Here is a 25,442-nt window from a genome sequence, read left to right as displayed (position 1 = left end):
TGTTTAAGTATTGAGCCATTGACAGCCCTTCGCTTCACTGTCTTAAGGCAGACGTTTCCCTCCACTTTCCTCTCCCCATCCCCCAATAGCTTTTTATTGGTATTTTTAAATGAAAACAAAAAAAGCTTGTAAAATTTTCAAGCAATAAATCAAAACTGAATGCCATTCCTTCACTTACCCCCAGAGATAGACATCGCTAACTCCCTGGAGTATAGTCTTCCAGGCTTCTGTGTGTGTTTAAGCACATATTTAAAACATAGATTAGGTCATTGTTTACATATGATTCTGTGGCCTATTTTTTTTTAAACCCAACAATATGCAGCCTTCACCATGTTCAGCACGATACAGGCCTTATTATTTTTTCAGTGCAAAGAAGGTGATAGGTCAACCTCCCCAGGAGCCTGGGGGAAATGTCTGAGAGAGTGAGAAATTCAGCATTCCACCCTGTTATTTTGCCTTTGGTTTTGAATCGTACTTTGTCTCTTTTCCTGTCAAATGGCCATCACAGCAAGGAGTGGTCACTGCTTGGAGACTGTAGGGTTTTCTCAAGGATGGCACGGGGGACTGCACTGTATTAGTAAGGAAAGAGCTTTGAAATGGGTTGGGCCATATGACCCTGAAGTGTAGGGCTTGGATGCTTTCTTATTTCTGGGAGTATTGGAGTCAGCAGATGGGTGTTTAAATTCCGGTCCTCAAGTATCGTGATGTTTGTAGAATGAAAACAGAAGGGATGAGTATATAGGTATCAGCAATACCACCTCAGTGTTTTGCTGGCCTAGTGACAGGGCTTAGGACAGAATTGACGGCCACAGAGTTGTCAGGCTTGGTGACAAGGGCCTTTTCCGTTGAGCCATCTCTCTGGTCTGTTTTTAGTCGTTAGTGCTGAAATCCAACATGATTTAAGGTAGTGATGCAAGTCAGTGAACATGTAATGTGGAGGTTATTGGAAGAACTGTGGGAGGTGTGGATGCACATCAACCATCACTCTGGCCATGCCTCACACTCACTGAAACCCGCATCCTTAGATGCCCAGATGGGAATTTGAAAAAGAATGCTGTTTTCTCCTACCCGGTGGAGATCACGCTCTGCAAGTGTCTCTTGTATTTTCTTCTTCACTGTCCCTGGGTTGAGATGTAAGTTTCATGGTTTTAAGCTAAGGCGATAGGCAGCAAACAAATAGGCCATGGATTTATCTTTGGCCTCACTTGAGATGTTTAGAAGAACATCTCCCTTAGGACGGTTAGCTCAGCTTCACGACCAGCCTGTGGCAGCTCGCAAACCTAGGGCTCAAACACGCACATTTGATTCGGGATGCAGCCTTCCACTTAATTTTCAGTTGTTGGAGGAGGATGGGGATGTGTAACGGAAATCCTGGCTCAATCTTCCTTCCTTTCTTATTACCCTCATACCATGACAGTTAACTGGTGGCTAAGAAGTAGAGGAGCTGACGATAAATGATACCTGCTTAACAAAATCAGTGCTTGGTAGTAACGTCATCTCTCTCTCCCCCCTCCTCCATACCTCGCTTCCCTGGAATTATATTATTTGTGTGTGGATGTGTGCATGTATGCATCTATTTGTGTGTGTGTGTGTGTGTGTGTGTGTCTGTGTGTGTGTGTGTGTGTGTGTGTATGCATGCCACTTACAGGTGCCCACCTCTAAAGCCAGGAGAAGGACTCAGGAATTGGACTGCCTCAAGCTGGAGCTCCAGGCAGTTGTAAGCTGCCAGGTGTGGGGCTGGAAACAAACTCTGGCCCTCTGCCAGATCAATAAGCGCTCATGGCCTATAAGCCACCGTCCCCAGCCCCTTGTCGCATCCCTATCACACACACACACACACACACACACACACACACACACACACACACCCCTGGCAGGTACTGTGGTCATCTGGTCCCACACATGTAATAATCTTATACAGAAGCACAAGCTGTAATCAAGGCAGAGAATGTCTTGTGAGCATCATCTACCAATGAGAGCACAGGTCTGCACTGTCTAACCAAGCTCTTCCAACCTAACACACAGGGCCAACCTCTGTGTTCTCACGACAAACACTTCCTATTTACATGTAGTAACAAAAAAGAATGTTGAGGTATCTTTAGGCCATTAGCTAAACAGAATATTTTAATTGAAATTTCCATAGGTTGGGATTTTCCTGGACTTTTGGCTTCTAGGACGCCACACTTACCATAAGGAGGCCTTAACTACTTCCCTAGCATGGTGGACAATGCACAAAAACAGATACTCTGTTACTGATTCAGCGCTGTGATTGACGTCCACTCACTTCTGGGGTTTTGGTATCATTTAGTGCCCACTGTAGTTTTCCGAGGATGGAGATATTGGCTGTTCTTATCTGTAGCCACTGCCGCTCTCGGGAGTCCCAGGCACTGGCAGCAATCAAGAGAAGTCTTGACTGTGGGCCCAATACAGATTTTTAGCCAATGTTGGTCCCAACTAATATTATTTTTAGGAGCTATTTCTGAGTGTAGACAGCTTAAGATCTACTTTTAGGGCTGGTGAGATGACTCCATGGTTAAAACCACTTGTAAGATCAACAACCTGTGTTCAACCCCAGGACCCACCAACTCATGAGTTTTGCTCTTTGACCTCTCCACGAAGTTATGCTCATAACCCTAACCCTAACCCTAACCCTAACCCTAGAGCACACATACACACCAAATACTGACACACACCCTACCAGCTGCTCATGCCACTGATGATAAATTAATATAAAAAACCTTGAAGAGCCATCCTTTTGATCCATTTTTTATTTTTAAAAAAAGCACTCAAAAAGTCCTTGGCCACTTTGAACTTGGGCTCTGTAATTAAATATAGTATTTTATATGAATCACATTCAGTTTTGTATTAATATCTACTAATTATTGTGAAAAAAGTAAAACACTTAAAAACAAATATGGGTCTTCTAGGGAGACTAAACCCGGTGAGTAATGAATCCTCAGACTGCTGGGAGAACGACTGACAGGAAATCTTCAAAGACAATTCATGCTTCAGTGTAATAACAAATGAACCCAGTCCATCCGCCCAGTCCTCTTTCTGGTTCTTTGTTTTGTATGTAGTTTTTGCTTTTGCCTAAGTGAGAGGAAGCTAAGAATGGTGGGAGGGCTGTTTGTGTGTGTGTTTGCGTGACAGCAGTCACAGAGCACTGGGTCAGAGGGAGCTCAGAAGGCAGGAGATCCAGCTAGCACACAGAATATCAAGGAAGATCCTGCTGACATAGGGAGAGAAGACAGAGTTCTTGACGGTAACACAAAGCTGGAACCTTCGCAATGATCCCTGAGAACTAAAGTGAACACTCAGGAGGAGACCACAGAGGGAGACTGGGTAGTGAGCCCTGTCCTAAAAGGACAGATTTGGAGACAGACAGTGTAAGGTTAATCCGAGGCCGTTGCAGTGGCTTCGAACTCACTTCTCACGTGTAAATACAAGGGTAGGCCAGGAGCTGCTGGCCAGGGTGTGTCTCACCCAGGGACCTGCCAGGATAGGATGTGATACTGGAAGCAGGTGGCTACTTTTAATCTAGCAGTTTGGGGAGGATTGATTTGTTGTTTTCAACTGGACTGACTGGTGGCTGATTACCCCCTCTTTAATCTTTTTAATTATTAATCTCATACCTGTACATAATATATCTTGATCACACCTACCCATCCCACCAAACTCCTTCCAGATCACTTCCACCTTATCCCCCTGCCAATCCCCCTCCCAGCTTCATGACTTCTTTTTTTGTTTGTTTGTTTGTTTGGTTTTTTTTGTTTTGTTTTAACACACTGAGTCTGATTAGTACTGTCATATGTGTGTGGGGCCAGCCAATGGACCACGGGCAACCTACCAAGAACCACATCCCTGAAGAAAATCAACCCTGCCTCCCACAGAGGCCATCAACTGTCAATGGCTCTCCCACATTGCAGGGCTGACTGGCTTGATTTGTGCAGGTTAGGAAGGCAACCTCAACTACTCTAGATTCGTTTACAGTAGCCCCGTTATATCCAGAAGACATCATGGTAGCCTTCCCCTGACCTCTAAGCTTTTGAAGGAGGGTGAGAGATGCTGCTGAGAATTTCCCACTGACCTACACCCACCATGAGGGTAGGATGAATGGATTTAATACTACTATCTTGGGAATGGGTCCCGGCTGAAACTGCTACATCCCCATGCACACACGCACACACACACACATGCATGCATTTCTTTGTCCTTTGTCTACATCCACATCCCCTTAAAAACCTTAAACAAAAACAAAACAAAACAAAATAAAAACAAAAAAACAAAAGCAAAAACAAAAAACCCGAAGCCAAGTATTTAGTAAGGAATGGAGTAAAAAGAAGTTATCTCAAGTTTCACTTCAAAGGGCACAATTCCAATCACTTTTTAAGTATTATCTCATGGTGGCTAGCATGAATCCTAGAGCTCATATTCTAGGACTACATCATTAAAACGAAAAGGGCATATGTGTGAAAATTCATTAGGTATCCTAGGACACTGCTGTCTCTCATAGTAGATCAACAGCTTATTATGGCACAGTTTGAGTGTGGGCCACACTGTCGATATGACCTGAAGTCGTTGAGACCAATCCTGATTGGGTCCCGCTTGGGCCACTGACGGGTCTGACTCACAGTGAGAAGCCACTTCCTAATTAAATGTGTTATGCTGGCTCTGATGGGATCATTCACGGATGGGCTCTACTGAAGAGGAACGGTGGAAAAGAAAGAACTGGCCTTTTCTTGTGACGCTCTCCTGAGTCAATGCTAAAGCAGACGACTTCTTAGCTTGATCCTACACAAGTAAAATTCTACCTGTGGCTGTCAAAAAGACAAATATGAAGAAGAGTTTCCAACAACACGCTTTCTGTTTTCTCTGGTGACAGTATGTGGTGGTTACTGGCTAGGTGCTACACAACTTCCTTAGTTGTTTGTCTTGTTGCAATCACCTCTGACGACACCGTCACATGGAATCTTACATCACAGAAATTCCTCTGGGAATGCAGAGAACATCCAGATCATTCCATTGCTTCTCCTAGAAACAGAGAGTAAAACACCTCCACAAAGGAGCTGGCATGGGTACTGGAGTTCCGGCTGCCAGACAATGAAGTGAAAGAAAAGACAGGGACTCCACTGGGCTTCCCATAAGGCCTGTGTTCGTGGGAAGGAAGAATCCATGTATTTTCTCTGACTTGGACAAGCCTGTCTTCCTTTAAGCCTATTGTGGTTTGAGTGTATGTCCTCTCTGCTCCTCCACAATAAAATAAAGCAAATCTAAAAAGCATGAAAGTATGTATTAGAAACTTAATTTCTCCCTGAACACAGTTGAGAGTGGAGTGTCCTCAGAGGACACCATGAGGGTAGGATGAGTGGATTTTAATACTGCTATCCTGGGAATGGGTCCCCACTGAAACTGCTACATGCCCATGCGCACACACGCACACACATGCACACATGCACACACATGCACACATATGCATGCAGTTCTTTGTCCTTCCACCTTTCACCATGGAAAGATCTAACAAGCTGGCCTGCATCAGATGCCAGGCAGGCCTGACCTCAAATGTCAGGCCTAACTTCTATAACTGTGAAAATTCCTTTATTGTATAAGTCACTGACTTTGCTGTGTTCTACTAGAGCGACAGCCAATAAAATGAGTGCCTTGCCTCTTGTCCAAACCTTTCGTAGTCTAGACTTGGTGTTTATTCCTTTCCACAATAAACTAATCTTTTGGGTCAAAGTAATAGGACTGTAGTTTTGGAAATATGTTATTTTTCTCTTTAAGGTAAGACATTGGGTTAGCTGCTGCAAATAGTTTTGGGCAAAGGTTTTCATCTGTTAAAAGAACAACTGAGGCTTGTGTGTAGATTGTGTTTTTTTCAAAATAAAATACACAAACCTAAACTTTGTAAGAGGATATCAACTACTTTAATAATTTTTTCTTTTAAAATGAAAATTTTAATGGGTATATTTTAGAATGGAAACATTCCTGAATACAGACCCTAAGCCCAAAAGAAAAAAAATATTTGGTATATCTACAATTAAAGGGATGACTTATTTATTATATGGCTAGTGAATAGTCAACTTAATATTATTGGTTTTTCACCCATTATGAGCCCATTAAGTGAGGTACACCAGACTGCTATTGTATAAAGACTCAGTAGATTTCAAAAAAAGGGAGTCCAGAGTTATACCTAAGATTTCCAAAAACATAAAGATTGTTTGCATTGTCCCTCAAAAGACAATTATCTTTGCATCCGAGTGTTATGTTTTGCTTTCAGTAGCCTTGGCAGAGTTAAGTAATTCTGAAGAAGCAGAGTCTGTCAGCTTCTACCACAGGATCGCCACTACCACAGGACCACCTCTACCACAGGACCGCTTCTACCACAGGACCGCTCAAGTTAAAGGTGAGCTCCATCTTCTATGCTCAAGAAAGCTAGTGGGCAACGGACAGTCCCAAAAGGCCGCTGATTTTTTTAGTATGTCGTTGATCTTAATGGAATGTGTGTGGCAAAAGGAAGAAAGAAATGGAGAGAAGCGAGTTTGGAAGGCCATGCCTTAAAAACTGTGGTTTCTAAACGGATTTGATGAAGTCAGATTTGGAAAGTCACATTTTTCAACCCAAGGAAAAAGAAATGACAGCAACCTTAAAGAAAGGCTCGGTCGAGTCCTGCCTCATTAAATACTGGACTCTCTGCAAATTATTTTTAGTCTCAGCAGAAGGCCTCATTAGAGGTCACTTTATTGCCCATTCCTGGTTTAGCTGATTGTTGCAATTTGCTCCTTAGCTTGGAGGTGGGGACATTGTTGTTTCACCATCGTGGTGGGTGGTACAAGTAGAAGCCTGACAGAACTCTGGTGTCATTGTTTCCCTGTTTGCGTGTCTTCTATAGGACACCCAATAAAGCTCTGTAACCTAGCAATAAAAAAGGCCTGGTCAAAATCTGATCCTTTCACATTGGCTGTGTTTTAGAGAACATAAGAGTATTTTCACCATCCCAGGAGAATTCATCCTATGAAAGCAATTTCTGGTCAATAAGGTGCCCACCGAGTTTCCTAGCGCATGTAGCATCGCTTGAGACAGGTGTTTCTCTGCTCAGTGAAGTAAAGAAAGAAGCATTAGGAAAAGCAAAAGAAAAGAAGTCCTAGGGCGCTCACAATGGTATTTGTTATGCTAGGTGTGGAGAGAGATGAAGGCAGTTATGGCTGCAGGAAGTGCCCATGTCTGTCATCTTCGAAAATGTAAGTTAATACATTTTATACAGTAGATACAGTGATAAGATACAGTGAAAATGTAAGTTAATACATTTTATACAGTAGATACAGTGATAAGCATCCACTACGATGGATCACACGATCAATTGCACCACACGATCAATCCCTTTTAAACTCAAAGAGAAAAAAAGGATAAATGAATACAACAATAATGCCCATGGCATAACGCTTCTAACGTGAGTACATGCATTTTCCTCAATCGAGTTAGCACATTTCATTCTGAAACTCCAGCCGTAAAAGGGGTCTACAAGATCAAAGTTCCTAAGGCCCATGGGGGCTCAGCGCAGCCCTGATCTCAGGTATCTGATGTCTGTCTGAACTTTGACACTTCCTTTCACTGGGTGTAAAGACAGGCCCCACGTCTATGCTCCATTCATCATTGTATTCTATGGGAATCTAAACCAGTAGGTGTCCCGCAGTCTTAAAGGACGAAAACACAGCCGTGTGTTCTCAGGCTCTTTACCGTCTAAGCCAGGAGACAAAAATCAGCTGCGAACAACAGGTGCATTTGGACGCTAATTACTCATGACTCCCTTGTGAACAATTTGCACATCTGGGGAGATAAAACTGCCCACTGAAAGTGAATTACTGGGGCGTAGGTGAGACACAATGGTTAATTCATTTGGATACCCATAAAAGGCTTACCAGAAATCCCTACAGCACTGAGAAGCTAGAAGTCGTCGAGCCTGAAGAATGAGTGAGCGTCAGGCTGAAGGCCACGACAGGAGGATGTGTGAGTGTAATTTAGCTTGCAGTTTCTGATGCTTTCCTGGGTCACCACTCATTCACCAGCGCCTCTCCTGGTTCCCTGCATTGACCCAGCCCCATGGACTGCCTCTGAACACAGTTCTCCTGTTCACTCTTTAAGAACCCAAAGATTTCTTCTGCAATCTCAACTCACTTGTGAGGAAAGGGAATATTCTGCCACTGGACAAAATAAAGGAAATGCTTGATATGGTAGAAATAAGTGCTAAACTTAATTCATCTACAAAACTTTTTGTTTTTTAGACAGAAACCAGGAGTGGTGACTCAAGTCATTTTTTTAAAAAGACTTATTTATTTATTAATTATGTATGCAAGGTTCTCCCTGCATGTATGCCTGTGCACCAGAAGGGGGGACCAGATCTCATTACAGATGGTTATGAGCCACCACGTGGGTGCTGGGAATTGAACTCAGGACCTCTGGAAGAGCAGCCAGTGCTCTTAACTTCTGAGCCATCTCTCCAGCCACAGCAAACGGAGTCTTGAGGACAAGTCCATTATTTTCATGTGTTACCTGTTCGGTGGAAGCGAAGGATAGTATGATCCTTAACATTCTTTTCAGCTAGATGGTCCTAGGACCAGGTTCAAGATCAACCAATTCTGATCTGAAGACTCCATAGCAATTCTTCAAGTGGGTGTTGAAGTGTTGGACAGAGCTATGGTCTTCAAGAACAATTCATGGAGATGGAAAAGTGCTAAAACCTTCTTTGTATATTTACATTCATTTCATCCTTTGAAATTCTTTTTGTGGAGATTTAAAATCATATATATTAATATAAATTCTTTTTATGGAGATTTAAAAACATATATATTAATATATACACTATATGTGTTTATACATATAAATATACACATATCATATGTTAACACATAAGTTAGCTATTATATATTATACACATAATATATTGTGTATATATACATATATATGTTTTGTTTATATACATATACATATGCATATATATACACATGCATATACACACACATACACACACACACACACACTCTTTTGCAAAGGGGTGGAGAACCAACCCCCTTAAGCCACATGAATATAACGATGGAAGACAGAGAATAAGTACATACATAACTCAGGTCACTAGATGGAATGCAGAAGACTCGAGATTTTATTTTTACCTGTTGTACTATTTAGTCTATAACAAAAAGTTGGAAGTGGGTAGTTTAACTTATTGTGAAGCTATTTGGTTAATGATTTCAATAATTTAGGGGAAGGGATGGCTGGGTGATAGGCTAAGGTAATTGCTTCAAATTTTTCCTTTATTTTGAGGCTTAATTTCATACCCTGGAGTCAGACTGACAGACCCACACGAAGGCTGGACACTTGGCCTTCCCCTTCATCCTAAGTGACACCACATTCCAGAGTGACAGTGCTATGACCTCTACATTTGCAGCTTGGCTGTTGTGGACAAGCAGAGCACTTGATTGGCCAAATCCTTTCCCTATAGATGTGGCAGAAAGTGGTCCCCCAAAGTAAAGAAACATTAGTGATTTAATTCTTACAGAAATCCGTATTTAATTAATGAATAAGATAGCCATAGATTCCTTCACTGATACTGTGTACAATATCTCAAAATTTATCTGTCTCCCTTGCCAGTGTTTAATGTATGCGGGTACTTTTCGGAGCTGTGCTGAAAGGACCACTCTCATTTTGAGACAGACAAATTATCACTTGGCTACCCGATTTCGTGAAAGAAATCCAGAATTTCATTTCCTCAAAGTAGACATTCTTCCGCAGGCCTCTGGTTGTTCTCAGGAGAATTATACTCTACTTGGATCCTTTCATGTCTGGTATAAACTCAATTCATGACCAAGCTCAAGCCTTGGCTCTGAATCCCAATGCCCCCAAGCCCCTTGGCAAGTGTTTGACTCTGGGCAAGTTGTTTAATCTCTCTGAATGGAAGTCTCATCACGTGGCGAAACAGGCGCAGTTCTACTGCACGCTTCATGGATGGCTGCATGGATGAAAGGAAATGTGGGGAAGCCCCGTGCAGCTGGTAGGGAGTTTCACCCGTCTCTGCTGTTATTACTGGGAATGTGACCACGCCAACCAAACATGGAGCTGATACTGTAAATAATGGGTGAGGCGGACCGGCAAAAGTCTTGCCTGGTTTAAGTCAATGATATGGGCCACCTAAAGTGCCTCCAAATTCTTGGTTTGTCGAAATAAGATGGGTGGAAGTGCTGTTTAAGTTCACCACAGAGGGGAAGGGCAGGGAGCAGAGATGGAAGAGAAAAACACCCATTAGGGATTTAAATACTGTGTTCAGCAAGGGCCCCTGCTCCGCCATTGATTCCCTGTGAGCCTTGTATAAACCCACTGGTCCTGCCACTTAGTTTGCTTGCTTCTTTGTTTTAGAGTGAGTGTGCGTGTGCGTGTGCGTGTGCGTGTGTGTAAGAGTATGGTGATTGGAGGCCAACATTGTTGTCTCTGTTGCACTGTACTTTTGTTGTTGTTTATTTATATGAAAATTCAAGCTTAACTAAACCTTCCACATTTAAAATATATATCTGTAACTTTATTTGTGTGTGTGTCTGTTTCTCTGTTTGTGAATTCGCTTTGACAGAAGGGAGAGTCAGATCCCCTGAGCTTGATTTGCAGGACATTGTGAGCTGCCTGTGGTAGGTGCTGGGAACTCACTCAGGTCCTCTGGAGAGTAGCAAGTGCTTTCCACTGCTCTCTATCCCCACACCTTTATTTTAAGACACAGCCCCGCCCCCACCCCTTCTAAGCCTAGAGGTAAGCCATACTGGCTGCTGGAGATCTACTTGTCTCTGCTCTCCTGCACTGGAATTATGGGCACATAGTTTGTGGCAGAGGGGTGGGCTGGAGGGACACTTAACGATTGAGGTTCTCACACTCGTGTGGCAAGCCTTTTACCAGTCACTTCCCCAGTCCGTGGATCTCAGTCTTCACATCTGCACTGTAAGAGGCTGATGGAGATTACATCAAATGCTCTGTAATTGCTAGCTGTTATAACCCATCACGGGAAATCCTGAGGAGATATACATGGGCTTTTTTCAGACTTCTCTTCTGCCTTTTGACACCTGGGTGTGCTAATAATGCATACACTATTTTAAGTCGATTACTTTTCCTTTCTAAGTGAAATGATTCACGTGGTCAATTTACATAAATTCCTTCCTAGTCCTATGGAAGTCTTTATATCTTTTACAGCAAAGAAATTATCCAAATTGATATTATCATTACTCAGTAACATTACCCAACTATGATATTAAGTGAATTTTACATTTTAAGATTAAATGCATGGCTCCCTCTGAGATCAGAGTCTAGAATGCTGGGATCTTGGTGTCAAAGAGGATAAGGATGGGTGTGATAGTTTAATATATGTTTAGCCCAGGGAGTGGCAGGATTAGAAGGTGTGGCCCTGTTGGAGTAGGTGTGTCACTGTGGATGTGAGCTCTAAGACCCTCATCCTAGCTGCCTAGAAGCCAGTATTCTGCTAGCAGCCTTCAAGTGAAGATACAGAACTTTCAGCTCTGCCTGCACCATGCCTGCCTGGACGCTGCCATGCTCCTGCCTTGATGATAATGGACTGAACCTCTGAACCTGTAAGCCAGCCCCAATTAAATGTTGTCCTTTATAAAGTTGCATTGGTCATGGTGTCTGTTCACAGCAGTAAAACCCTAACTATGACAATGGGCCTTCAGAACTGCTTAGTAGCATATCCAACCTGACCAACTTATGGTTCAGAGCTCTATTGGGGAATCAGAAACAGGCCACCAAGCTTCTGCAGTCACGTTGCTTTGTGACTACGTTTCTTCTCAATGTACAGCTGGCTGTACTATTTGCCTAAAGCAGCCCACCAGGTCGGAAGGCCAAAGCCATTCTATGAGTAATTGTCCATTTTAATATCATTTAACCACACTTTTTGGTTTATATTTTCTGGACAGATAAACTCTGAAGTCAGGGATCTTTCATCTTCTAGAAATTGCCTCTTATTCATTAGCTTTTTTATTATCTTTGACAAAAGGATATGCTATAAAATCGTTCAAATAAAGACAACAAGAATATATCCCTAGGCATAATACACTGGCACCTCAACTTCCTTCATCCCTTGGCCCATCCAGATCTTTGGAGCACTGATTCCAACATCACAACTTTACAAGACAACCTTGGGGAATTATACCATTGATCACAAATATCGTTGCCTTTATTGTATTAATCAGTCCTAATCTTAGTTGCTATATAATTAATTAAAACAAGGAAGTTAGCTATATTTTGGACTATTGAGTTTTCAAAAATTGTGTATGTTACATTAAATATTTTTAGATTTTTATATTTTTCCCTCTGTTGAGTTTTATCCCCAGTGCAAGGGAAATAGTGGTTTAAGAAATATGTTGCCTGGGACTAGGAAGATGGCTCAGTGGGTAAAGGACTGAATGAAAGCCCAGAGCCAAATAAAATACCCAGATATGTGCTTGTTATCCCAGTACTGGGGAGGCAGAGACAGATGAACGATGACCAGCCAGGTTAGCAAGTTGGTAAGTTCTAGGCCAGTGAGAGACCTTCTGTGGTGGTGGGAGTACGAATGACTCCCATAGGCTCATTCATATAGGTGTGGCCTTGTTAGAGTGGGTGTGGCCTTGTTGGAGTGGGTGTGGCCTTGTTGGAGTGGGTGTGGCCTTCTTAGAGTAGGTGTGATGGCCTTGTTGGAGGAACTGTGTCTCTGGAAGTATGACTTTTTGTGTGTTTTTCTTGACCTCTATTACTAGTTTTTTCTTTTAATTAAAAAAAAAAAGTGGTATTTTATGTGGCATTTTGTCTGAATGGGTATCTTGCCCGAATATATGTTTGCAGTGCCCATAGGCCTGTGCATACGCATGCATGCCCACAGAGGCCACGAAAGGATGTTGGATTCCCATGGAACTGGAGTTCAGGTAGCTTTAAGTTGCCCTGTTGTTGAACACTGGTCCTCTAGAAATGTAGCCAGAGCTCTGACCCAGCGAGCCACTCTTCAGCCTCCCTGTTAATTGCTTTCATTGTTGTTGTCTGCTTGCTTTTAAAATTGAGTCAGTTTATGAGACATTTCTAGGCTGCAGTTGACATTTAAAGGAGATAATTTTGAGTATAGTAGTATCTAATTTCCATTTTTGACTCTCTGACCGTGTTGACCGACACAACCCTTGTATGTTACAGAAGAACGGGGCAGACGGCACTAAGCAGATCTTATGTTTACGTTTAAGGAGGTATATCTTTGGAGCCAGGATGTGCTTGGCGTGCTACAGTCATCTAAAGGTAGTGGTCAATCTTTCGGGTGTTGAGACTGATTATTGCCCTTCTGTCAGGGCTGTGCCCAGACTCTTCTAGTTCCTATTAGATAGTGGTCTAGTACTTCCTGATTCAAGCGTGGGTAGTCCCACCATTGTGTCTGAGTGGGGAGAGAAGAATGGGTCTGTTTTCTGGCCTAACTTAAAGCTGTCATCGGATTGAGGTTCACTGAAGATTTTGAGAAAGCTGTCTCAGGACCAATGCCTTGTATTTCTCATTAGCTGTGTCCATATAAATATGTTTCTTCATTAACAGAAAAGCAATTCCTCAATGTTAGGTCTGTGGTATCAAATGGTGACAGCAACAGGGAACAAATCAGATGGCATTTCTCATTAGACTCAGGTGCATTTGAAACTCTTCTTCCTAAACCATGTCCTGTCTAAACCACGGTGTAGAAAACAAATCCTAAAACAGTACTGTTGCTAACGATGCTGCTTTGGGAAGTCTGGAAGCTGGTATCCTGAAGACACATGACAGAGATTTCTTTCAACAACTTAAGTAACAGTTTGCATATTTAAACTAGACACAGTGAGGAATGGGTAGTGAATAATGGATACCTGACTCAGAGGTTACGATTGTTTTTAAAGGACGCTTTAAGTCAATGCTTAAGATAGGTTAAAAATTGGCTTTCAAGGTACTTTGGTTGGTTCTTAGAAACTTCAGTCATTTTCAGTTACAAAGTCTCACTAATTACAGATAGAGAGGGCCCAATTTCCCAGTGTTCATCTTCTGTGTTTTTGTGTGCCTGTGTGTTTTACAAGATAATGTTTGTTACTCCAGTAGTTTCTAAGAACTTCTAAGCATGTCTGCAGTTGTCTAAAAAACACCAACAGAAAAGGCTAGATGTAGTTTGTATGTTTCTGTTTCACTCCTGTTTAAAGACCAGAGACGCATTCACTGTCAACCTTGTGTAAGAGGGAGAAAAGAAGAAATTCCTTTGCCATTCTGCCTCACTTCTTTCACTCTTCCCAGACTGCTTCCACTCTGACACACTTCTATTCTGAAAGACTTCAGCATCGACTTCCTTATTTGGTCGCTGGAACTGCTCTTTGTCTTGTTCAAACATTCTGCTAAGCTTGCAGACTGCCTTCATCCCCGCCCCTTGCCCACTGCTCCCCCTTCACACACACACACACACACACACACACACACACACACACACACACACACACACACACACACACACACACCACGAAGCTGGCTTCCACTGTTTGCTCTGACTCAGCCTTCTCTGAAGTTCATTAGCCAATCAGTCACCAGTTATGCCCATTTAAGGAGTACCTTTTGCAAATCAGAAGGAAAGAGAGTTTGGGAGGCTCTGTAGCAGTCACTGGAATCCACCCCAAAGCGTGTATTTCACACAGCTGCTCTCCTCATAGAATAATGTATGTATTGAGAGAAAAAACTAACCCCAAATAAACCCAAAAATAACCCCCAAACCCTTAATCCTTCTCCTCAACCCAGGCTGCTTAATTAAAGGTTAATGCCAGGATCCTGCCACTTAGCTTTGGCTGACAGAGTGTCATTTGGCTTGGTTTTCAATTTTCTCCATGCCAAATGTTCCAACTAATACTTTAAGAAAATATGCAGCACAGGCCGAAGTGGCTATGCCAACACATAAAGTAGAGGTCTGTGCTCCTAAATGAAGGAGACACATTTCCAGTGAAATCTGTCCCCCTTGCTCTCTGGGGTTGAGAACAGCCAGGCATCTGAAGCATGGAAGAATCCTTTCTGGCCTCTCGGCTTGGATGTGGATGGAAAAAGCTCCCCTTTCTGCATTCCCTATTTAAGAAAGAAGCTGCCACAGCCTCATCCAATAAAACAGAGCAGTGCTTCCTTGCGTATAAACAACCGAAAAATTCCTCCCAAGCAAGCACACGGCCTTTTGGTTCTTGGAACAAAGTGGCCGATGGTATTTATTATGTCAAATAAACACATCCTCCACACTGCAAAGGGGAACCTGAGACAGTAAGCTGAACAAAGCAGTTTTCGAGGTTTGAACCTGTTCACAATTAGCCCCCGTTTACCTTGACTGAAAAATTAAGAAGGACCAGTTTTGTTCCAGAAAGTACCCTTATGTGATTAAATATTCACAGTGTGTTCCCCATCCCCACCCCCCAAAAAATTTGGACTTCACTTCCAGAGTCTAGTAACAAAAATATACAAGATATCCTAAAACTTGGGATTATTTATCATAAAACTCTTTTTTCTCCCTTTGTCCATTGTGTTAGTCACTGAAGCCTTGTTAATTTGCCAGGCTTTGGGCTAGATGTTGCTACCAACACTTACAGCTATCGGTTTGGTCATTGCATGAAGCAGGCTAAACTATGCAAAAAGCATACTTCTCCCTGTCCTGAAACCATTGTGTTTACCATGGGGGGGGGCAATGTGGAAGTAGCATTTGGCTTACCAGATAGTCAAAGTGTGTGGTCGTGTTGCCCTTCTTTAATTTAGGACGCTTTTAGACTGGCTTGGATGAACTCTTGTTTGGGAGAAGACTCAAATCATCCTTGACTGTAGGCAGAGCATAAGTAATACACCGGCGCCTTTAATCCCAGTTCCCAAAGCTGAGGCAAGCTTAGCTCTGTGTTTGAGTACAGCTTGACTACATAACAAGTACCAGCTACACAGGGCTACACAGCGAGACCTTGTCTCATCACACACACACGCACACACACGCACATGTACATGAACACACACTTACAGTTATTTCTATTATACCTCTATGAGTCTCAGGTGTTTTATAACGTAGCTTATCTGTTAAAACTTGTTTAGGTTCCTGTGGACACTTGATGACCCAGGATGGGGGAACACTAAGGTGCTGAGGCAGGAGTGGGTTCCTGGGTGGGGGAGCACCCTCATAGAGGCAGGAGGAGGGAGGAAGGGATAGTGGGCTTATGGAGGGGAAACTGGGAAGGGGGATGACATTTGAAATGTAATAAATAAAATCACCAATAAAAAAATGAAAAAAAAACTTGTTTAGGTTTTACAACATATGAAACTTGTGAATTTTACCCCCCCCGTATGTGTGTGTGTGTGTGTGTGTGTGTGTGTGTGTGTGTGTATGCAGACATGGACAGTGAGTGTGTATGTTTGCCAAAGCACTACCTCACCCGTTTACTCTAGCCTTCCACCTGTTGGGGACAGGCTCTCTGAAATTCACTGCTTCACTGCTGCAGTTAGCTTGGGAACTCCTGGGAACTCTCCTGTCTCTGTCTCCTAGTTCACGGTAGGAGTGCTGGGATGACATCACCACCTTTGGCTTTTACATGGACCATTATTCATACACAACACATTACCACTAAGTCATGTCCTCAGTACCAGGAAGCCTGGACCTTCTACCATAGGAACACCTTATAATTCTGCAAAAACAGTGCTGTTTTAACTGAATGTGGTGGTACGGGACCGCAACCCAGCTAAGACAGGAGGACCACAATCTCAAGGTGGGCCTGGGCGATACAAGCAATTCAGGGCTGGCCTAGATTACATAAGGAAACAGTCTCAGTCAAGAAACTATTGACACTCTGTGCCAGAAATATTGAACCCAGTCACCAGCATATACTCAGGGTCTCAATCCTTGGGAATAATTGATGAATGCTGGCAAACCCCAGAAGGACAGACTGGAAATAACTATCTCTTTTTGCTGCATTTCATGTTGCCTCTTCTGAAGGCAGAGCTTATGTTGACTCTGTTTCTTCTGTGCCTGCTCCTGGCCTTCCCCATCCTCGCCTTGCCCTGGGCTTAGGGTGACTCCGGGACACTGGGAGCTTCACAGATCGAGATAGAACAGAGGTGAGCAGTTCTCGGTTCTCATAGCAATGTCGTCACAGCAGCTTTCCAACATTTCCGGCTGAGCTCATCTCATTTTTTCTGCACATTACTGCTGCTTCGCTCAGAACCAGGTTCTCATGTCTTCCTTCTACTGTCCCCGGGCTCTCAGTGAAAGGCTAGACATGACACAGCTAGAGAACACAATTGAAAAATCTAGGATTCTGGTAAAATCATAATAGTGTCTTTGTACTGTCTCGCTTTAGCTTCAACTGGGCTTAAATCTTAGAGTTAGGGCAGGGGGAGGTTACCACCAGGATCTTCAAACATGAGAACAGAATATACCAAGATTCATTTTTTCCCCACAAGGATTGCTCTTTACAAAAGAAAAGGAATCTATACTTAAAGGGCCCCAGGGATGACATATATTTCCATGCCAGAGCTTCAACTGTCCACTAGTCTTCGGGGAGGTCTCCCACACTGCTGGACACGTGTTCAGAGAGCCAAACATCTGGGCTGGCGAGACTAGGTAGGGTGGGAATCTATAATCAGAAGAAGGGGAAGGGGAGGAGGGAGGAAGGATGAAGAGGAGGAGAGGAAGGGGGAGGGATCCAGGAATCGAGGAGGGAAACAGGGTTGGGAAACGGAACAACTTTTAATTCACATTGTAATTTCCATGCCTGTTTAGAAAGTCTCCAATTTTCTAATTTATACTCCAGGTTTTGATGGGGGAAAAAAAAAGGAGAGAGAAAATGGTTGCCATATGCTTCCGCACATTTGTTTTAAATGTGAAAATAAACACAAAGACACACACACACACACACACACACACACACACACACACACACACACTCTCACGCTTCATCCTAAAACATCATATAATTGAAAGCCGGCTCCTCAGATTTGACTCTGAATCTAAATACTCATCAAGGAATCCTCACTGAGAATCAGACGTGTACACAGTGTCTTCACGTTAAGCACAATGCGCTGTTATTAGAAAAGGCTGTGGAAGCGTCCCTCGAGATGGAATCTCTGTAGGGCAGCAAGCTGGGGAGGAAGAGCGAGGCGCTGAAACCATTAACTGCAATGCGTGGCGAGTACAGTCTGGCAGCATCTGGCAAGCTCCAGATTGCTGTTCTGGATGATTCCCTCAGAAATTCCTGCCAAGCTCCACGGTACAGAAACGCTGCCCTCTGTCTGTCCATGCAGGCCAGCTCGATCTGGCGGTCTATGGTATGATACGTCTGTGATAAGTCTGCAAGTGCGGTCCTGACCCGTGTAGACCAGTTTACCTTTGTGAAACGGCAAGCAGAAAGGCTCTCTGAGCAAATACTGTGCATCCTTCCCTTCCAGTGATCTGAATTAACCTGTTTCCAAGGAGGTCATAATAAAGTCTTTGTACCATCTCGCTTTAGCCTCAACTGGGCTTAAATCTTATAGTTGTGGGGGCGGAGTGGGGGTGGGGATACCACCAGGATCTTCAAACATGAGATCAGAAATATACCAAGATTCATTCTTTTCACAAGGATTGCTCTTTATGAAAGAAAAGGTGTCCGTACTTAAAGGGCCCCAGGGCTGACAGATTTCTGTGCTAGTGCTTCAAATGTCCACTAGCCAAGGAGGTCAGCTTTGGACAAAGGGTCTGGTGAATCCTGGCCTGGTTAGGTAACAGCCTGACAAGAGTTCTTAAGCTCAGATCTAGCCTCTGCACTGTCAATCTAATAGAGCAAGAAGAGTTTCATGTGTTGTAATTTCATTTACTGATATGAATCTCACCAGTTTCTATACCCACCTCACCTCATTCCTTTAACTGTGAATGCATGATGTATACCTGACTTCTTGCTTTGTGTCTTTTGGCCTTCTGCTTATCGTCTACTAAGGCTCCTGGAGTAGCTGTGCGACCAGCCTTTCTTATCGTGAGCCACTACTTTTTTAAGTTTATTTCATCACCTTTATTTTTTTTTTTTAATTTTGTTTTTATTGGCGACATAGTCTGGTTATGCAGTCCTGACTGGCCTGCAATTTCTAATTTAGACCAGTCTGGCCTTCATCTCGAGGTCAGCGCCCTGCCATGGCCTCCTGAGTGTTGGACTTAGATATGTGCGCCATCACACCATCACACCATCACTAAACTTTCTTTTTCCTTTTTCTTCTCTGTCTCTGTCTCTCTGTCTCTGTCTCTCTGTTCCCCCCTCCCCCAAGACAGGATCTCTCTATGTAGTTCTGGCTGTCCTAAGCTTGATGTAGATATGGATGGTCTCAAACTCACAGCTGTCCTCCTTCCACTATCCCTGAGTACCGGGATTAAAGGCATGTATCACTATGCCTGGTCAGGACTAAACATTTTTAAAGCATAGCTTTTATAATCGTATCTCCTAATAGTTTTTCAAATATTTTCCTTGTCTTCTTTGACCTCTGCTCCTTGTTTCCTTACACTGCCTACTACCAAAGCTGACCCGAAAAGGTGTCCAGAGGCTGCTAAGGAGCTGGTAGGCCTTTGTTTATTGTTGGTTAGTTCGTATCACTGGCAGAGTGGGTGGAGAGCTTGCATGAGTGAGTGGAAGACCACAGTTAGAAGGCAGCTGAAGAGTTCTTGAGAAAGACTGGGAACTGAGACTGCAGAAGCTGGGAAGAGCTTCAGGCCTGCACTCTGCAAGAGTTCAAGAGACACACCAAGAACTACCATTTCTGGAGAGCCAAGAACCACTGGGAGAGGCTGAGAGCCCAAGGCCCTTAGCATTTGAAGCCTACAGTTGTAAATCCAAGAGCCCAGGGCTAGTGTTACTCAATGTTTGCAGTGAAACTCCAAGGAAACAGCCAGCAGAATCCTGATTTGTATCTAAATAGGGCAGAAGGACCCTCAGCTGATGAGTAACAGCAACAATGCAAGAGATACAAGAACTTCGGGCGGTGCTGGGTGAGGACGGGACTTTGAGCCCTTCAGAAGAGAGGCCTATTTGGTGGAAAGACAATGCTTTAAAGGCAGCCTTTGTGTAAGCCACTCCACCCATCCCTGGTGTATGGTGTGTGTGTGTGTGTGTGTGTGTGTGTGTGTGTGTGTGTGTGTGTGTGAATGTGTGTGTTACAAAGGAAGTTACTTTGATATTCAGAGGAGCAAGGAAATCTGCAGGAGAAACAACTACAAATTTATATGTACATTCAGCCTTAGGATGATTATAGATAAATGAATAGGCAAAAAAAAAAAAAAAGACTTCAAAGAATTTTACTGAGTCATTGTGTCATACTTGTGAAGGTCTGGCAGGCCAAACAAAATCCTGGACGAAGGCACCTTCAATGCAGGCTTCTATGAACTGCCATATTTTCCAAGGAACAGCAATCACTTACAGTAAAAATAATAAGACAACTGAAGTCATTAAGGGCACATGGAAAAAGGGTACCATAAGTGAGAGTGGGCAGAAATAACAAAAGGAGCAGACTCACAAAAACATCCAATACTGGATTTTCAACATAGGATAAATTGTGCTTAGAGAAATGAGATGCCTTTGGGAGTGGTGACCTATTTCCTGTTTTTCATGTTTGTTTCCTGGTTCAAAGGTACTCGCTCGGTTATATCCTTTCACTGATGTTTAATGTTCTTAGCTGAGGCCAATGCTAAACTCTCTGTGTACGTACGTCTAAGGCATCACTGCTCAAAGTTCAGTGTTCCACACCACTCAAAACAGACCCCTAGACAACTCAGAAGTTAGTCTACTTTATCCTGGTGCTCTCATGGGCTTAACTGAGGTAAATAACGGTGTTCTATTACATATGAAAGGTATGTTCTAGCTTTCCAAATGATCTTTGAGCTCTCAAAACAGTTCTTTCCTTGAAATAGTTGCTGAATTAGGCTCAATTTGAATACCACTCTCACCTTGCTATAGAGCCATTCATGACATTCAAATATTTGTAAAAGTCTGATATCCCAAGTTTCTTATTGTTCTCAAATCTCTACCAACCCTGCAGTTGGGTAAGCCTCCTCACTGAGTCTTTAAGAGCCAGGGTCATTGTTAGGTTCTAATTTGTACATATGTTTTTTTCCCTTCTTCCAACGTTCTCTCTCTTTGGTTCCTGAGATGTTTTCTTACATTGTGTCTGGAGGCCATCACGTACTTCACTGACAGTGAAGTGTAGAGAGGAGGTGTGTAGTGAAGTAGCGCCTTGACCACTAATGCCAAGCACGGTTTCAGGTATTCGATTTAAAGAAAAAAATATAACTGTGAGTGTTGCTGTGGAAATGTGCATATTAGTATATGATTCATATATTTTCTTATGTTGTGATATGAGAAAAGCAAATTAAAGGAGAAGGGTTCATTTTAACTCACCAGTTAAGTTCCTGTCCATCATTTCAGGGTAACCAGGGAAACAAGATCAGGAGGGAAGTAGCTGGTTGAACCACATCCACAATCAGGAAACAGAAAGCGATGAGTGCAAGCCAGGGCTCAGCTCGCTTGCCTCATTTTATATTGTCTAGGATCCCTTGTCCAGCAAATACTTCCACCTACAGTAAGACCAGCTCTCCCACACCAATTAACTTAACCAGGCTAATCCCTGGGAAGCTAATTGCTCAAGTGACTTGAGATCCTGTGAAGCCGATTAGTAACCAACACAATACAATATACAAACATATACATAAACACACGCCCCACCCCACCCCCTTTGCTAATTGAAATAGATAAAAAGCTCCTAAATAGAGCGTGCTTTAAGATATAAATAATATATATATTTAGAGCTGGAAGATGGCTCAACAGCATTCTGTGCGAGCATGACAACTTAAAATTTGAATGCCCAGCATCTGTATCAAATAGCCGATCTGGGGAGGCCTGTAACTACATCGTTAGAAGTTACAGATAAGTAACAGATAAGCTCCTTACCAGCCAATAGAATCCAATGACATGCTCTGGTTTAGTGAGAGATCTGTCTTAAGAGAGTGATCCGGGGGCGGGGGAGGGGAGGAGATCTGTAGGGGGGAACCCCAGTGTGCTAGGGATGTGGACCTGGACACTACCATGCATGTGACACATGTACACTGTACACACCGCACAGTGCACCCTCACACTCTTCTAATGTAACTGCTGCTTGCCAACAATCGTTCTTGTTAAATGACTAATCCGTACAGTTGGAAGAAGAGCATGCACATTAAATTTTTTACTGAAAATTTGGAGCAAAAGATATCAAGACACTAATCTCTAATTGTGTATGCTAAAGATGGTCGGAATTGGTTGACAATAGGCTGTGCCATTAACCGTGATTGGCCATCTATTATACTGTTGTTTGATAGGAGTCCAGATGAAAGGGCTTCAAATACAATAAACAAGATAAAATCCCTTTTGACAGGACCTCACATGCCAGGGAAGAGTGGCAAACCATAACCTCTCATGGTAAAGTGCAGAGTGAAATCATCTCTGAGGAGGTAAAAACAGGACTAGGGGCTAGACAGATGGCTTCCCGGTCAGAAGTACTTGTTGCTCTTGTAGAGGACACAGGTTCAGTTCCTGGCCCCCATATCAGATGGCTTACAACCTCCTGGAACTCTGGTTTAAGGGGGTCTGACACCTTTCTTCTGTCATCCAGGTGGTATCTATGACAGGCATTCACCCACAAACATACCATACAATAACAACAGCAACAATGACAACAACAACAACAACAACAACAACAACAACAAAGTCTTTAAAACAAGCAAACAATCGAACAAACCCTTCAAAACCCAAAGTAACAGGGTCAAAACAATTGCCCGTGTACCAAGGAAGAGAGAGGCATCCAAGTTCACAGAGGTCTCCTGAAGGGTGTGTGAGAAGAGTACAACAGGAGCTGGGGGTAAGGACAAAGGCATTCCAAGTCTGGAAAACACTAGGTGCAGAGGCATGAGGTTGGGCAAGAACGCTGCATACTTAGGACTGTGGGAAGTAGTTTGAACACCCGAAGGAAATCCAGGCATGTTTAAGCATTGGATTAGATCAAGAAAGGGAAAGAGTGCTCCAGGCCCACAGCCTTAAGAAAATGCATAAAGAATTAAGAGAAAATTCCTTAAATATTTCCATATTCTCATCTTTGTGTTTCCTTCCAATGAGTACCAGAGTAGAGGTGTCCATCTTCCCTCCAGGAAAACTTCTATCTAGCCCACATTCTTTTACCTAAAAGATGGCATCCCGTTGACATCCCATTACAGAGTCGACCCCAGATGGAGGAATCTCTTACAGACACAGCCAAGAGGAATCCTTTAAATGCATGGCAGGGTGAATTCAACTTTCCTTGCTTCAAGTATCTGACTAATATACTTGCTTTTGTGAAATTAAAATAAAAAGAACTGGTCCTCATAGAGAAACTGTGCATAGAGTCACATAGAGAAACGATCCACTACCCACACAGAGAAACATAAACTGTCCTGAATAGTTAACTCCCACAGTGAAAAAAATCATTTCCTTTCGTCATTACATGGCTGTGGACCATATTTACTGACTTACAACCATCGGAAACCATAATGCCTACTTAATAATAATTCAGCTATGTTCATATGACTCAGTAAACAGTTGCTTATCTAGTCTTATCCAGGGCTACTGCTGTAGGGGAACATGGGTGCCTGACACCTACATTTCTTACCGTTGTGAGAAAGAAACACACACTACCAGAGCCACGTTTTACAATGAGAAGGGACTTGAATTATATCTGTGGGTTTTTCTTGGTTTTTAAAAGCCACCCTGTGCTTTATTAAGGTCATCATGTACCCTGTCTTGACAACCTGAAGATTGTCCTGAAAGATTTTTAACTCACTATCTTTTGGACTGTCCAATCTCAAAGAAACCTGGGGCAAGTTCTCCACTTGAAACATAGACATCACCCAGATAGCACATAGGCAATAAAGCCGCCAGTATGTGGCTTATACCAACGTTGGCATAAACACATGGGGACATTTCCTAAGGGCTGATTGTAAAGGATAGCAATTTGAATGTCATTAACACACATTCATTGTTCCTGCCCTGAAAGTCCAGCCTGTTTACCACTGTAAAAGCTTTGTATTGTAAATGGAAAAGAGAAAGATGACAGCATATATCACCTGAGACATGCCTGGACAGCATTCCCATGAATCCCTTCGCCATGGGAAAACAACTCCTAACAGGCCACCCTCAGTCTTCACAGGGTGTAAATTAGGTCCTGCTGACAGCAGGCTTGGGATACCTTTCTGCATCCAAGACCTTTTGCCATGCCAAAGTCAACAGGGGTGCTCTCAGACAATACAAAGTCCTGAAGCTGTCCTTGAAACCCTCTCTGTCACAGCCCACTGGAGTGCCAACAGGGAAATCTTTGAAATTCTTGGGACAGTTTTCAATGGGCATAAAGAAGTTCTTTGTCGCTCCAAGCGAGTCCCAAAGTGCTTGCCTAGGTCAGGTAGATGCTGGTTTGTGTTCGTGAAACAGTGAACTCTTGTTATGTGAGAATCTACCAGAGATTATGCAGAATTAAGTATACAGTTAAGTGGAGTGGGTAGGGGAGCCTTGCTTTTCTCATTACTAGAAAATTTGTAGTTAGGCGTTTTATGGCTGGTTGGGCATGTCTTGTAAATGGCCAATGCCCAGGGTATACATTGGCTGTGGCTCTGGCCCGTGTCTATGTTCCTCTTGGATGAGCTACTGTGAACACATCAGTAAGCAAAGACCGCACCAGTCTCTGCAAATGCCTACCCTCCTGCCCCTGACCTCTGTCAGGTGAGTCTTCACTGGCTCAAAAGGACTACTTCTGAGGCTGGGGTTGTTTTTGTCAGGCAGGGCATGAACAACTGGTTTACCTAAGACCTTAGGAAGCCTCTGCTGACACCACTGGGTGTGACAAGGGAGAGCATTGCCAACCCCTTTTATAACTGTCCTTGGACAGCCTGCTTTAGCTGGGGGCATTTGGGAGCAGGCTTCTCTTTATCTCTTAACTAATTATTGTAAACATCCATCTGTATGACTTTAAAAATATTTACAACTTACTAAAGAATTATAAAGCAAACACTCAGGTGATAACCATTGCCCCGTGTCCTGTGAGGGCCTGTCCTGAAGGCTTTGGAATAACCACAATCCTGACCAGGAGAGATACCATCTCTTGGGGTTTCGGCATCATCATTTTTCTGATCTATATCTCTGAGGAAAATCCATTGGCTCCTCTCTTACTTCTTTTAAACTTTTTATAAACAGAAACCTCCTATATCCATCGATCATTGTGTGTTCTCCTGTTCCATATGATGTTTGGGAGATCCTGTTCTGTCTAGTTTAGTTCACGTATTTTATTTGTTGGCTATCACAGACCCAAGCAGCTCTCTCACAGTGTTATCTCTCAGTCTACTGCTGACCGCTTCCGGC

General features: G+C 43.1%; 1 protein-coding gene across 1 annotated transcript in view; it reads right to left on the bottom strand.

Annotated features, from left to right (window-relative positions):
- Palld (palladin, cytoskeletal associated protein) overlaps positions 1-25,442 on the bottom strand; it is a 217,016-nt gene that overhangs the window by 82,219 nt on the left and 109,355 nt on the right. The window lies entirely within an intron of this gene.

This window comes from Rattus rattus, chromosome 13, assembly GCF_011064425.1.
Source record: "Rattus rattus isolate New Zealand chromosome 13, Rrattus_CSIRO_v1, whole genome shotgun sequence".
In the NCBI taxonomy this organism is placed as follows: domain Eukaryota; kingdom Metazoa; phylum Chordata; class Mammalia; order Rodentia; family Muridae; genus Rattus; species Rattus rattus.
Note: the sequence above shows the minus strand (reverse complement) of the source record. Positions and strands in the feature narration are given on the sequence as shown.